At 31.6% G+C, this 16,426-nt stretch overlaps 1 long non-coding RNA gene across 1 annotated transcript in view; it reads right to left on the bottom strand.

The window, feature by feature from the left end:
• Window positions 1–373: 373 nt before the first annotated feature.
• The window catches only part of LOC132759300 (uncharacterized), a 49,565-nt gene continuing 33,512 nt past the window's right edge, over window positions 374–16,426 (bottom strand). The window contains exon 5 of the long non-coding RNA XR_009629690.1: window positions 374–452. This is a non-coding gene — a long non-coding RNA (uncharacterized LOC132759300). The remainder of the gene's footprint in view (window positions 453–16,426) is intronic.

Below are 16,426 nucleotides of genomic sequence, written 5' to 3'. Positions count from 1 at the left end.
ACACATCACGCGTATACTTAACTTCATTTGCATACGCTAAAACGGTATGGGAAATAGAGTTTTTCACACGTTTATTGTTGTGTTTTGATTGCTGACACTTGTGACATAACGAGGTGGCGTTCTCTAAAAACACAATTACTTGACAGGTAAAAGTGGTCGTTTAATGAAAAGATTGATGTCAATTAGGTGACTAATTAGCGGTCGCTGGTCGCGTTGAACAAAAGTCGCTTAATACATTAAAGATATAGAGAGAAAATGATCGGGGGGAATTTAAAGTGGTCGTTTAAGACAAAAGTCGCTTAATACACGTGGTCGCATGGGCAAGTTAGACTGTATACATATAATTTATTCTTTAAGTATGACTGTAGAAAAGCTTACCTTTATCTTATAATCTTCCAGACTCAAAGTAAATTCCAAAATAAACTTCACTTGGTTTTAATCCAATCCAAATTCTGAAAATAGAAAAAAGTGAGCCAAATGTTTAAAAGATGTTTCACAAAATAAATAATTATATAGTATTCTTTACCAATGTTGCATTAAGATAAATGATATATTTATGTTCAAAAAACAAAACAAAATCTAAATTTAACAATGTTTTACCAACAAAAATAAACACCAACAACAACAAACTGACGAACTGTCAATTTGAAAAATCAACAAAAAAACAACAACACAAAATAACAACAGCTTATACAATGTATGATAAATGTGCAATAACGAAAAAGCATTAGTCCAGACAGAAAGATTTGTTGTAGACAGCATTAGGGTAGTTACATCCATCATCAGGAGTGCGCCAGGGATATAACTTATGACCAATGTCATTAATGGTTCACATTATAGTTAACAAAATACATGAGGCAAGCCTTGAATGATGTCACTGGTGTCATCACATGTCATGTAAACATACTGTTATACACCTTGTATAAATATATTAACAGTCCATTACCACTATTATACCATCCATTCATACCTTGGTCCAACAGCTTAAAATAAACCAATATTAGAAAGCTGCATCATATATACCTTTACCAAATATAAATCCATCTATTATTAACAACATTGAAATGCAATATAACAATATTTGCAATGATGTAAAAGTAATTTAACACCTGCCCAAGTGCACATATTGATCTGGCAATTAAGGACCCATTTACAATAACTATTATTGAGAATATGTAATGAAACTGTCAAAAGGTCACATATATGTACACAGTATACTGACAAAACTGCAAATTAATATCGCAACCAATCACTGAATGATTGCCATATATGGTTTACGTTAAACCATCTTTACAAGATTTTAATATTTTTTATATGTACATGTATTCCATTTGTACATATATAAACAAAATTCGTTATAATCTAACCAACTTTCCCTATAAAGCATACAACACAGTTGGCAACTAATGAAGGCTTAAAAAGTTAGGATTCAACCGGAAATAATATTATTTTAACCTTTTATGAAGTACAGGACAATAAAGTGAATAAAATGTTATATATAATTTGTTGAACAAGAATTTATCTCTAATTTTCATGAAAGCTACAGACTATACAAGACTCTTAAGAGGAGCAGCTATGGTTTGTTTTATGTAAAGTAGTTTTAACAATGACTCCGACATTTTGAAGCACTATTCTTGATGTCATATCATTAAGACAGGTACATTACTATCTTCTTAAATATGCAATCGGAAATGTAGCTGGCAAGTATGTTTACATACAAACAAAACAATTGATAACGGAATGATAAAACAAAGTCGCCATCAAGATGACTTTCAAGTCAAATAGGTACATAAATCTCTTACTTCTCAAAGTTTACGTCAATCAACTATTATAGTAATGATAGAATCTTATGATGGTCTGTACATCAAATATACAATTTTAGTTATAGAAATCCAACAATCCAGGATTGGAAAGGTTAGGCAATTGATTAACCTGAACATACTAATTATATTGCCCCCAAATTTTTTTAAAATTTGCCGTTAAAACCAGAAAAATAAAGAAACAATTAAACAGATTTCACAAAATCTTTAAAATAAAGTTGCCATAAGTTAAAGAAGTCTAATTTTAATATACATTTATAAAATAAAGATATACATATACTATGTAATATTTAGATCTATAAAGCAGAGAAATAATGTTACACTGTTTATATCTTAATTATGGAAACAAACAAGTAGACTTCGTCAAACACAATATAGACGTGTGCTCACAATAAATCATCATATATTTTCAATATTGAAATAACTCCATAACTCTTACAGTTAAAATCTATTTGAGAGAGAGACCTGAAATCAGTCAACACCTACAAGATGTAATGAAAAGATGTAAATTGAAACCAATTGTCTTTATTATTAGACTGCCGCAACCAATATTGAAGAGAATGTCCGACCAACTGACAATAATTCTCGCACTAGACTTGATTAAAGCCGCTTCTTGGAAACAGTTATTAATCTTTACATACCAATTCTATGTATATAATCAATTATTCACTTTCCTGTATAAATCAATTATGCAAAGCATCCATATAAATATATCACCACTCTCTCTTCAACTCAATAGTTCACTACATTCCCAACTTCTGCAACATTTATATAAGTTATCATATTGAATGGCTTTATTTGCATAAATCACTTTTCATTTCTATATGACATTGATATATAATATTTATATCTTATTTATATTTGCATTGATAAATTGCAATCATCTAAAGAACTCATGAATATATTTGCACTGCACCCACGAATAATTATGCAATTTTTGCTGATTTTCTTCATCCTTAAAAATTGAATCAAGTATGAAATTAATGATCATTTACAAGGACACTTGGTGTTTTAAATGTGCATTTATTAATGTGTTATTTCTCCTTCGACACAGAATAAGTATACTATAACCTCTAAAGAACAACTTTCTAGAACAAGTATTTTGAACAATCTTTAAAGAACTAGTTTTGCTTATCCTCTCTAATGATAATTTGTACTGATTAAATTCTAAAGAAAAAGTAAAACGTTCTAATGAACACTCTTGTGAAATATAGACACTCTTGTGGAAAAATGAAACACTCCTGTGAAATACTGACCAAACTCTAAAGAGCACTCTTGTGAAGTTTTGACATTCTAATTTGATCAAACTCTAAAGAACTTTTTCACTGTGTACTGACAAAATTTATAGAACACAGGTTGGGTTTTCCCTCGCACAAGCAAATTAGAGGTGCAGAACGATTCTTGACAAAAAATTAATAGTACATTTGTGTAACTGTTTTCAGCACTTTTTTTATCAGCGCACTGTGGTTACAATGAATCAAGAGGAATATAGTCACACTTGCGTCTACTGTATGACCACAAAAAGCCTTTCAATACACTTATTCCTTATCCTATGTGACAGTAATTAAGTTCGTCTGAAATTTGCAGACTGGTTAAAAGAAATCTGACAATGATACTTTGTAAGGGATTTGAAGTAAACCCAGTCTGAAATTCAATTTAACTGAGAACAGTTCTGTCCAATATCAGTTTCAATCTATCACATTTAGTGCGAGGCGGCAACAAAAACAACACAAGAGTGGATCTTCAAACGTAAAAAAAACTTCCCGAAAACTGTTACAAAAGTCCCCTTGGAGATTTATCGGAAAATTTTTTTGAGTAAGAAAATGACACCATGCATGACACCAAATCGATTTTCTTTTTTTCTCATTTCCTAATTAAAAAATACAGCACTTTGTGTCCCAAAATGCTGTTTTAAGAGTTTTTTATAACAAAAGCATTAAACAAGAGACAAGTAAATTCAATTAAGATCTAAACATACATTGTTATTACATAATTTATTCTAGCGAAATATGAATTCAAAGGCAAAAACTTATGCCAGAGATACAGTTCCCCTGCACTTATTGAGCATTATAAGATACAGTAAGTAAGTACTTAATGCCTGATGATACGATTTACCTTTGGTAAAATGCTTTCAAGAAAATGTAAAATCTGTTATAGAAGACTTCTTTTTTAATAATAGTGTTAGCAATACAAAAATATAAATTTATGTCACCTTTCCAAACAATGAAATTTCAATACTACGTATACGTACCTTTCACTTTTATTTCTATTAGATTTCAATCTATTCTATATTGAAATAAACATCCTTTAACGCAAATAATCCCAATAAATTGTACCTTGTGTTATAGACGAACTATACAAATATTTTTACCAGTATCATATCCAAATATCTATATGTCTCACATTTAATAAATCTATCCTAGTATCGCCGGTCATAACATAACAAACCGCAAACCTTGCTAAAATATCTTAAATGTCCTTCCTCTATTGTATTTCATTTGGTATATTATATCTGGGTGCGTCTTGCATAATTCTAAACAAACAGGTCAAATGTTCAGCGCTTAATCCTTCGTAAAATTACAACAATTAATAGTCAATGGGTATTTTAATACTACAGGCTGAAGAGGATTGGTTCAATGAAATCATGTAAATATTTTGAGAGCCTCTTAATAAAGGTTATTACTTTATTACTCTTAAAATGCACTGAGTGCCATTTATATATAGGTGACCAAGTATACTGGTAATTTACTGAGATTTTTATCAAATGTTAAAACTTTACCAATCTATTGCAATATTGAATTCATTCGAACTATTCTACACAGATTTCATCAAAATAACATGCAAAGAATTCCTGTGTAATCTTAAGATTATTAGGAGTTCATTAAACTTAATGAAAATATGTTTTACAATATTTTCAAAATATGAAATCTGCAAACACGCACATAATCATATTGTAAACAACGTTTTATGTAAAAAAAACCTACCATAATGCACCACAAACACTGAGAATTTTGTTCATAATCTGCTTGATCAAGTTAATTACAACATTTAAATCTAACAAGTCATGTGTTTTTTAAACCTCAGGCTATGACGCAATAAATACAAAAAATAACCATCGGAATTCTTCGAGATTGCAAAATTTGCAAAATTTCACGGTGAAATTTAACAAAAAAAATATCGTTTACTCATCATAATCAGATGACAAGCCTGCTGCAGCTTATTAAAAACAAGCACACTCCCAAAAGTGGCTTGGGCTTAAAGATAAAACATTCGCACAGTACGTTCTTAGCAAACTCGGTCCCGGCTGCAAGATTTGCGTGTTTCAATTTTTGTACACATCCTATCGATACAACAGTAATGTAACAAATGTGCTCAATAAAGACAAGTTTGAGATAGAACTTGACGAACATCAGCTTGGAATGTGTCGACATTAACACTCACAATTTTACATTCATCTTACTGAATCTAGTTGGAATTTCAAACTGTCAATTGGTATAATAAAGATTTCATGATCGGAAACGCCAAAAATTCGTAACAACCATTATGGTAATTACGTGCTTAAGAGTTAGAATTAGCCTGACTGTATATAAGAATTGAAAACAGATTCATTTTATTTATGGAGCATTAGCTTTCAGACTCTAAAAATATCCAATGGAACAATTTCATAATCTTAATGTCCACTTTAAATTGTAATACTTAAGTTTTGGTGTAAATGGACTAACCCTTAGTACTGGGCCATTGTTAATTAGCCTTTTCTCTGCTTTCGGCAACTGAATCTATACCTATGTTGAACCAGTGCAGACCATGACCAGCCAGCATATTCTGTGCCATCTGTTCATGGTCCGCACTGTATCATTGGTATGTATTTTGAATTTTTCCCTAAAAAATGGTGAACGGCACTGTGGACAACCAAGTCCTTTTATGACACCAATATTCCGTATGGTATGGGATAAAAAGATTTTGCTAGAGTTCAGATGCAGGGTTTTGATTTGTATGCGAGGCAAGAGATGTGACAACAATAACAACTGATTTGGCCATGGGTCAAGGGGAATATTTTAATAAACAGGCTGAAATTACAACTGATTTTAACAGCATTTCAACCGTGATATGGATCGCCAATCTACCTGCAGCTGCCAAATTAGTGCAGTTTCCCTCAGAGACTGCATGGATTACATACAATGATTAGAAATTGATGATGCTGACAAAAGCTGTTTACAATTTTAGCCATCATAATGTACAAACTGATGGTTTCTATATTAAAAGGTGCTATGCAAAGAATAAAGGTGCTATGCAGAGAATAGAAATAGATGTATGGACCATAAATCTGACAAATAAACTTTGTCCTTCAATGATAGAAACAATCACTAAAAGCACTTTTCCAAACAACATGAATTATGCTATAGATAACACTTTTTAAGATGTGCATCAAGCTCCTGGAATTATTTTGTGCAGTAAAATGCAAAACCGATGCAACGAGATCACTATCAAAAACAATATGCTTCTAGTAACTATGGTAACATATTTCATGAATCTTACATCGAAAACATGATTTCCGAATATACAAAAACATTGTCTGCATGTTTTTCATTTACTGTACTTCATTGTAATGTTCCATTGGATTATAAGTGCAGGAAATTTTTCATATCATAATTTTTTTTTGTACCTTGAAAGCTTACCTGAGCCAATACCTTGCATTTTCGTTGTAATTATTTTCTTTTTTTGCTTGTTCCTTAATTAATTTGTAAACGAGGTAAAAGACTTTTCCCACAGCTAAATACTATCACAAAGTTACCTGTCCTTAGATTACACCTCAGGGAAATTAAGAAAGGAATACAAGAGGTACCAACATAACATAACTCAAAAATGCTGATTACTTTCATCCTTAATCAGAACAAGCCATTAACCAAATTCTTTATTTCTTTGAGACTAGATGATAACTGCCAAAGATTTCCAAACATCACTGCTGCAATAGAGAATGAAGGAGCCTTAGGCTTATACTTTATTTCATTCATTTATCTCCTTGAGTTTTACTTAAGACACAATGACACTGTAAAAGTGACACCGCTTAAAGGTCATATAGTAACTAAATTCAAGCTTTAATGGAAGCGGAACAACTCTGGTGCCTTTCATGAATTGAATTCAGGTAAAAGCTGGCACCTGAGCTTTCTTTGAAGCTAGCTGGATAGTGATCCTCACATGAAAGTATTAAATGGTATAAAATCATAATAAGTATGGACAACAGTTTAACAGTCAATTGATATGAAGTCAGGGACCTTATACCACTTTTCCCCGCAATTTTTCATGCAATAAAAAACTTACAATTATATTCTACCACCATAAATCATCATGGAAAGTAGTTGATAAGTTAGCTCCCCTTTCTAGAATCTACACCATTTGCAATAATCCTTTTTACAAGACTAAAGTGTGCAGAAATGTTTTTTTTTTAACACATAAAAAGCTAAAAACATACTTGGTTTATTTTTATCAAAACAAGATGTGCTAACATTTAGTAATAAACATTATATAAATAAATGAAACAAATTAAGCTGAGCTATAAATAACATTATGAACAGATGTTTTCAAAGCAACTTAAAGGACCATTACCACCATTATGTTTCAGTAGAATCGGTGGTTTCATAATGTCAGCATGACATTTCGCTATAATGTATTACAAATTCAATTTAATACACAACTGCTGGCAATTGTGAGAAATAAAGGTTTATTCTCATATTTTAGATTTTAATATCCAGTTTAATTACATACTCAAAAGCATGCTGTTTTAATACAATGAAAATACACCCTTTTACTTAACTGATATATTAGTCAGCTACAAACAATGTAATTTTCTACATACATGTAATTTCCTCAAAGAAAGGGGTCTTTAACTTTAAGAGTTATCATATAATAACTTTTTTGTGTGTCTTTTCCTTTGTTGTTGGGTATTACGTCACACCAACACAGTATAGGTCATATGGCTGCTTTCCGGCTTGACTGGTGGAGAAAGACCTCAGGTGCCCTACAGGCACAAACGAGCACATGAGTAGAACCATCGACATGCCCTAAGCTAGCTGGATAGCTTTCTCACAGTATGATGAAAAATCTGATGACACCAGCGCTGATGGCCTTAACCATTCGGCCATGGACGTCCCCTATATTAACCATCAAACATGTTTCTTAAACATCTTCTTCACTATTTCACTTAAATTTGAAAATTTCTGAAAATTTTAAAAATGCTAAATGGACTTATCCATATTTTGATCAATCTGGACCTGTCCATTTGAGAATATTTAGCATTGAATAAGGCTTACTTTAAACAATCAAATCTATTTTAGCCTGATTGCCAAACAGTTCTTGCAACTTATATTGATCACTTTCTAGTCCTCATAACTAACCAGTACTGCAGTCATATTAGTAAACATGATTGTGACCCCGAAGTGCTTGAACACATGATCCCTGGTTTGAGAGGCAGACACCTCAAACACTTGGCCACTGGTTAAACGACTTATCATACAAAGTCCATTTAATGTTTGAACCATATCCTTTCAAGAAATTGTTAAACCTCCAACACTTATTAAAACATATCTAGTCATTTATCTGAAACCATATGTTCAGTATTTCTAATCATTTTTGAAGATATTTGTACCATATAACTTATCAAAATGCATTTAAATACAAGAAATCTGAAAGAACACAAAAAAGCAGCAAAAGTAAACATCAAACAAATCAATTTCTATAAATTAGTATAATTTAAATGCATACCCCTGTACTGATTAAATCTCCAACTAACAATCACAGACCACACTCTGGTTGTTTCTCTAAATGGAGCCTCACATGTTAGACATGGGACAATCGCAGATAACTGGCCACTCGACTGGGGCCGAATTTCTGTACAATGACCACAACAAAAAAAGCCATGACTCACTAGTATTCTACACTGACCATTATCTGACAAGTCTATTGACTACCAATTAATTTATGGTCATTTAATGACTGTGAAAATTGCTTAAGTAGTAAAGAGGCTGGTCCAAAATGAGAAAGCTGGTGGAAACTACATTAAAAGAATGAAATGGTCAGCATTTCCAATTTCCGGGAACAGATGGAATCTTGTGCTCTCTTAATCAGCTATGGTCATTCAGTACAAAAGTCAATTCTGTGTGTGCTATATGGTTTATGCAAATTGCACATTTTAAGTGAAGGAAAATTGCCTATGCTCATGAAAAATGTAAAAGTTATTACAAATATCGTGCATTTGAAACACCAGTATATGGTGAACAATGATTTCTATCTACCATCCCCATACATTAAAAGCTATTAAATTTTAATGAACTTTAAAGCATAAAACATAATTTACAAATAATTCTCCAGATTCAATTCTATTTTAATGGCACTTGAAATCCCATTACCATGCTAAAAATATCTTAAATGGATTTGTCCATCCTTAAATATAGACTAAACCATTCATCTTTTTAGGGAAAATTTCAAAATATGTTTTTTAACGGAACTATTACATGCAAACACTGTGCAGACCATGATCTGGTGGCATGGATTTTGGTCTGCACTGGTTGCATGGGTAGATTCATTTGTCACCAGGAAGTTTAGGCTTAATATGACCTTGACCCAAATAAATTAGACCATGACCTAATACATGAGATGCTATATCTAATTTGAGAATTTAAAATTATATACCTGTATCAATTCTATATTTAGAAACTGCAGTGAGAATTTCATGAGCTCTGCAGCATTTTTTTTATCCAGACTGCTTTTTCAAGTTTATCACCTTCAACTTTGACCTTTCACTCTTTGAACAGAATTAAATGACTGTTCAGCAAAAATCTGGGGGTCCTAACATTCAATTACAATGCCAAGATCTATTAAACTATAATTGTTTTTTGTTTTTTTGTCATCAACAACATCTGGTGTAGGCAGCTGTGGTGTTTTTTTGCAGACAAACAATAGCATTAAAATGAATCCTTAATACATCAAATACTGGCAGCTGTAGATTTTAATTATAGATTACTTAGCTGTATGTTATAAATGGAACACCCAATCAAAAATTTTAAAATCTAAAATAATTCCTTCTTGTTTAAATATAATTCTGTATTTAATACAAGATATTTTTTGTTTCTGTTGTTGAAATTTTATGACCATCGAAAGATTTACGAGCAATATGATATATTGAATCTTAGAAAGTTGAAGATATATGATAAAAACATGACAAATTTATTATCATTCTTGAGAGAAATGATTTTACACAACATTAGCTGAAACATTATATAATAATGGAAATAACCATTAAATTAACTAAAATTCTGTAAGTCGTTATTGAATTGCATCAATTTCTCCCAAACTTTTTAAACACTATCAGATTCAGTTATCTAATAATTACTTTATTTATGCCACACAACAACAGCTTGCCCTTGACTGGGTTTGAACAAACACTGCCAGCAATCCTTAGATAACTTTAGCTTATCTTTAACCACTTGGCCTGATGCTGCCATTTTACAAGGTCAGCCAAGAAAACTTTTTCTGTAAGACTGCCTGCCAGAATTAAAAGTGATTTACCACCAGTATTATAATAGACATTAATATAAGCCCTAGGTCAGCCTGACCTGCAGACTATACTATTTCATCATGATCTCCCTAAAACTCATACACAACTGACTAGGACATTTAAAAACATGGAAACAGTTTTAAAACAGCATATATATTGACATGAATTGGTGCCTTGCAACAATCTCAACCCAAGGACATTTCAGCCATTAACAATTTCTCATTTAATTCCTGCAGTTTTTGTCAGACAAACATGCCGATAAAATAAACACTTAAGAATCAAAAGATGTTTATTCTTGCAAGTGAAACTATAAAACATCTTTTAATGCAATTTCTGCTTATTTTGTTAAAGCATCCTGAGTAACATTGACAAAAACCACAAACTGGGTGGGGGCAATGATTACACCTTCCTTTAATTGTATACAGTATAATAAACAGTTGCAACATTTATCATTCTTTGGTTTAATATATCAATCTTTAGGTTCTAATCTGCAGAAGAAAATGTTCACAGTTTGAGTAGACAAAAAACAGAATCCTGAGATTTTTTCACTGATTGTAAACCCCATCGAATGTGCTTTCACTGTCAGCTGGGAATTTGCTTCAAAACTGCATTTTTCTTATTTCGTCTTGGAATTTTGTCAAGAGTGTGTATCAAAGTGATAAGTATCAGATTATACAGTACAGTTCATTATAACATGAAAAAAAAAATCAAGTAAAACTACAGATTACTTTAATTCTTACAAAGTGATTAATTAGCCTTTGCCACAGTATTATAAGTCATGTTCACCTATTCATACCTGTGCAATCTGACCAGGTTATATATATGGTTTGCAAACCAACTTCAAATTCGTAAACTGATATCCCCAAAATTGATAATGAACAGTTCCATATCTGGAAGCTGGGCAAGTCAATTTAAGAAATTGAGCAGGTTAAGGATTAGATGGTGTATTTTTTTGCTTCTTTGATGTTTGTTCCTTACTTTGGCATTTGTTCCTTACTTGAGCAATTGTTCCTTACTTTGGCATTTGTTCCTTACTATGATATTTGTTCCTTACTTTGGCATTTGTTCCTTACCTTGATATTTGTTCCTTACTCTGACATTTGTTCCTTACTTTAGCATTTGTTCCTTACTTTGGCATTTGTTCCTTACTTTGGCATTTGTTCCTTACTTTGATATTTGTTCCTTACTTTGATATTTGTTCCTTACTTTAGCATTTTTTCCTTATTTTTGCATTTGTTCCTTACTTTTATATTTCTTCCTTACTTTGACATTTCTCCTTACTTTGATACTTGTTCCTTACTTTGATATTTGTTCCTTACTTTGGCAATTGTTCCTTACTCTGACATTTGTTCCTTACTTTAGCATTTGTTCCTCACTTTGGCATTTTTCCTTACTTTGGCATTTGTTCCTTACTTTGATATTTGTTCCTTACTTTGGCATTTATTCCTTACTTTGGCATTTGTTCCTTACTTTGATATTTGTTCCTTACTTTGGCATTTGTTCCTTACTTTTATATTTGTTCCTTACATTGATATTTGTTCTATACTTTGGCATTTGTTCCTTACTTGGCATTTGTTCCTTACATTGATATTTGTTCCTTACTTTGATATTTGTTCCTTACTTTGATATCTGTTCCTTACTTTGGCAATTGTTCCTTACTTTGGCATTTGTTCCTTACTCTGACATTTGTTCCTTACTTTAGCATTTGTTCCTTACTTTGGCATTTGTTCCTTACTTTGGCATTTGTTCCTTACTCTGACATTTGTTCCTTACTTTAGCATTTGTTCCTTACTTTGGCATTTGTTCCTTACTTTGATATTTGTTCCTTATTTTGATATTTGTTCCTTACTTTAGCATTTTTTCCTTACTTTGGCATTTGTTCCTTACTTTGATATTTGTTCCTTATTTTGATATTTGTTCCTTACTTTAGCATTTTTTCCTTACTTTGGCATTTGTTCCTTACTTTGATATTTGTTCCTTACTTTGGCATTTGTTCCTTACTTTGATATTTGTTCCTTACTTTGGCATTTGTTCCTTACTTTTATATTTGTTCCTTACATTGATATTTGTTCTAAACTTTGGCATTTGTTCCTTACTTGGCATTTGTTCCTTACATTGATATTTGTTCCTTACTCTGACATTTGTTCCGTACTTTGGCATTTGTTCCTTACTTTGATATTTGTTCCTTACTTTGATATTTGTTCCTTACTTTGATATTTGTTCCTTACTTTGATGTTTGCTCCTTCTTTGATATTTGCTCCATACTTTGACATCTGTTACTTACTTTAACCTTAATAATTTGTTCTTTACTTTGATATTTGTTCCTTATTTTGACATTTGTTCCCTACATTGACATTTGTTCCTTACTTTTATATCTGTTCCTTTACCTTGACATTAATGATTTGTTCCTTACTTTGATATTTGTTCCTAACTTTTGATACATGTATTTCTTCCTTACTTTGACATTTGTTCCTTACTCTCATATTTATTTGTTTCCTGACTCTGCTGTATTAAATAGAGAACCATAAAGTATCAATTACTGGACTTAAATCATGTAAAATACAGGTGGAATATAAACTTGTATAAGAAATCCTGCTGTTATATTTGTTTGCGTAAGAGATAACAAAAATTAATTCCACAGAATCTGAAATACTAATCTGTCTATCATAAATCTGATCAAGCATTTTTGACATTTTTTCATCATAATACATCATTTATCTATCCCAGGACAGCTATTACAGAGAAAATATATATACTTCCCAGGTGAAATTTGTATCCCCCCACATTTTCTTTCCTTTCTTGTAACCCTCTCAAATCACCCAAAAACCTCATGTATTTATCATATTTATATGTACCCACTGCAAAAAATGAATGAAATATTGGTAAGAAAAAAAGATTATAATAATTCGCAGTGGCCCAATAAAAAATTATTTTAACTGCTAAAAGTGTTTTCTCCAATAATGAAAAAAAAAAGAAATAAAATTCCCAATTAACTTGAACCATAGATTTTTTTACACCAAAAAAAGTTGTGTTTGACACATTTATTTAAATATATAAAATTATATATTAAATATATAAAAAATAGGGTTAATAAAAACATATCTACCGGTAAATACACATTTTAAAGCTTTTTTTACCTTAAAAGTAAAAAAAAAATTATATTGAAATAATAGACAGTTTACCTTGGGACAGGTATATAATTTCCAAAAAAAGTCTGCACTATATAATATACTGTATATATAAAACAACTGAAGCAGGTAAGTTACAAAAATTAAGAGTTTTAACACTGCTGCCACAAACAAGGAATATATAATAATGGTACAGTCTACTCTCGGTGGGGCATGACTAACAAATAAAACAGCCAAATCTTCAGGAGCACACCTTCCATTAGCCACCCCAGATGGCAGACCAAAATTATACACAAGGTACTTTGCCTAAGAGCCCGTCTACACTTATCCAAGTCTTGAATGCAAGTATCATATTCTCTTGTATTGGATAGTGTAGACACCCTACTTGAATGAGTTTTAAAGAGAAATTATGTGACATCCAAGAAGATAATTCCTTGCAAGAAAGTTAGAACACGTTCTATTTTTCTACAAGTTTTTGGCTGTCAAGACACTGATAACACCGGTTTGACACAAAACATGTGCCCGAAGGTTTGATAGTGCTGTTATTTTTATTATTTTCTGACTTTTTGTTGTTGATTCAGTGTACATGCCCTTTGAATTTCAGTAAATGATTACAATGTCTTGGTCAAAGGAACAAATCAATACGCTGATACACAAGAGCAAAAAAAATAAATACAATAAATACATTGTAAAAAAATAAAAAAGAGCGCTTTTTTTAAGTAGAGTCAAAATGGATTTAAAATGATCTTGTTCACTTAGTGAATAACTTTCATCAAATAAAGAATTTGCATCAAAATAAATTTTTGTCACATTTTTTCAATGAACTCCATTCTGTTGTAGCTAATTGCATCATTTTCCCGCTTTTTTTCCCCACATATTTTACAGAAACATGATAGTCTTGCAAAGACAAAGGTATAAATCCTGGGCTATCTTAATGAGACATTTCAGTAAAAATTGTGCCTGAAAAAATGTTGAAAGGGCCATTTATTTAGCTTATCTAAATGTGACATGTAAACTTGAATAGGTGTAGACACGGCCTAACATAAGAAAATGCATACAAAAAATTAAAAACTTTTAAAAAAATTAAAATTACAATAATTTTTTTTGGTTTGCCAAAGGGTTTAAGAGATACCGTACTAACACTGTTCAGGAGTGGTTAATTGGCGTCTTAGCTTTGATCCAACTAAACAGGCAGAAAAAGTTAGCCCAAAAGCTCCTCCATTCACACAAGCTCAGGTATTTGGGTAGAATCCCCCAAGTGTCTGTAAGCTAACTGGAACATCATAAATACTGATTGATTTATGTTTGGACTCTTGATCAAATAATTATTCAATTAATTGCTTAACATATTCTATTTGCTTCCAAAGTAAGGAACTGCTTTTTCAAGTTTAAGATTAACCAAAGATTTGATAATATGATGTGAGGCACTCGCTGTAATTTACTTCTAGAAAGCTCCCTGCACATTTGACACCCACAGACCTTATAATAAAGACCTTAATGTCTATAAGAATAAACTAATTTAAGTTACGCAAATAACCACTTTAATTGCAAGAATCCATTTAGTAATTAATCTTAAATACCTGATGATTTCTATGTAATTTCTACTTTTGGACAATAATGGCTTTACTTTAAAAGATTTCTGTATCTAAATTTTGTTTAAACCCAATAAAACAGAATTCAAGTACCATCCTTTGGCTTTCAATTGGAATTTATATTCATTGCATTCATTTAAATCTATGGAACAAATCGTGCAATTAGACTAAATGTATGTTACAGCATGCCAATTTGGCACAGAATCAGTGGGTAATCAACCTTAATTTCCACGAAAAACAGGAAGACTTCTAATTATTTGATGTAATTATGCAGTAATTTGTAATTGTAATTAATTACACTTCGGAATACATTGTACTTTCACGATATCTCTGAAAAGTACAAATTTTCAGCACAGTTTTTAAAGACAAATAATATGTAGGAAAATGACTACAGGCATTTATAATGCCTCTATAAAAAGAAGAGATGCGAGTATAAAATTTATCTGAATGCTGTTGACATGGTATATATCATTTTATATCAAAATAGTCACACTGGCCTTGAGATCTTGCGTGCAATATTTCATCACCTGGACATGTCAAGTGACATGTCCACAGGCCAAGGTCTGTCCTCTTAACCCTCATTAAATTATCATACATTATTATATACAGACATGGAAATTTCATAACCAATCGATGCCAACACCCCACCCATTCCAACTCCCCCCACCCCCCACTAAAAGTAGGTATGGTAGAAGCAGTCTAATGTTCTATCAGGAAGATTACCTTTAAACCATTTGGTTACCACATTATAAAGGTGTTACATTTTCTTCTTTTTACCTAACTCTCTTTTCGGCTCATCACAAGTGTTTTATGAGGACTATTCATTACAATAGTAAAGCTGTGCCAGTAATGAGTTCCACAATACGTTTCCTTAATACCGTAATAGTTATAATACAAGTTCCATTTATACCATACAAGTTCCTTTTTTTACCATTATTGTTATAATACAAGTTCCTTTTATAACGTTATTTTTGTAATACAGGTTCCCTTAATACCATCGTTTTGTCATAATCGTCAAAGTCACATTAATTAATTTTATGTAATAACAAGAGCTGTCGGTAGGACAGCAACGTTCGACTATTCTTAGTGCTTGATAGTAAAAAAAATACTTGATACAGTTACCTCCTCCTGTTTACAGGTTGGGGTCATGATGGTGAACAAGTGTGCAAAGTTTCAAAGCCATATGTCAATGGACTTTGAAAATATTTGAACTATTACAAAAACTTTAATGTAAATTCTAAGTCGAAAAAGGGGCATAATTCTGTCAAAATGCTTGATAGAGTTACCTCCTCCTGTCTACAGGTTGGGGTCATGATGGTGAACAAGTGTGCAAAG

The sequence above is a fragment of the Ruditapes philippinarum genome, unplaced genomic scaffold (genome assembly GCF_026571515.1).
Source record: "Ruditapes philippinarum isolate M1 unplaced genomic scaffold, ASM2657151v2 ctg7596_1_1_1_1, whole genome shotgun sequence".
Classification (NCBI taxonomy): Eukaryota; Metazoa; Mollusca; class Bivalvia; order Venerida; family Veneridae; genus Ruditapes; species Ruditapes philippinarum.
Note: the sequence above shows the minus strand (reverse complement) of the source record. Positions and strands in the feature narration are given on the sequence as shown.